Consider the following 572-nt stretch of genomic DNA (forward strand, 5'->3'; position numbering starts at 1 on the left):
TGACGAAGAAGAGGAAAATACGCCCAATCAAGTTTCTTGTACTAGAAGTTGAGATGAGGCCCAGTAGAATCCTAAAACATCTAGAAGTGTGGCTCGACACTAAATGCACATTCGCAGAGCATTATGACAGAACCATCAAGAAAGCTGAGAAAACCATGACAGCGCTAACAGTTCTCATGTAAAACGTTGGGGGCCGAGAGCGTCAAAAACACGCATCCTGGTAAGCGTAGTTCACTCTCATCTGCTGTATGCAGCTCCAGTCTAGCACAAGGCTTTTAAGAAAAAGCACCTTCGAAGAAAATTGGAGAGAGTACAAAAAACAGCCTGCACCCGTGTAGCGGGTGCGCGTCGGACGGTCTCAACCGAGGGAATAGGAGTAATTGCCGAAATACCACCCATAGAACTCCTAGTGCCCGAGAGGGTGGAAACTTACGAAGAAAGACAGCGGCGAGAAGCGCGAAAAGACCTTATAACTATCCATCCATTCAACCACCCAAAATACCCACCCCATATTTCCCAAAAATACCACCCACCCACTGATCCATCCATCCATCCATCCATCCACCCACCCA

This window comes from Belonocnema kinseyi, chromosome 7 (assembly GCF_010883055.1).
Source record: "Belonocnema kinseyi isolate 2016_QV_RU_SX_M_011 chromosome 7, B_treatae_v1, whole genome shotgun sequence".
In the NCBI taxonomy this organism is placed as follows: domain Eukaryota; kingdom Metazoa; phylum Arthropoda; class Insecta; order Hymenoptera; family Cynipidae; genus Belonocnema; species Belonocnema kinseyi.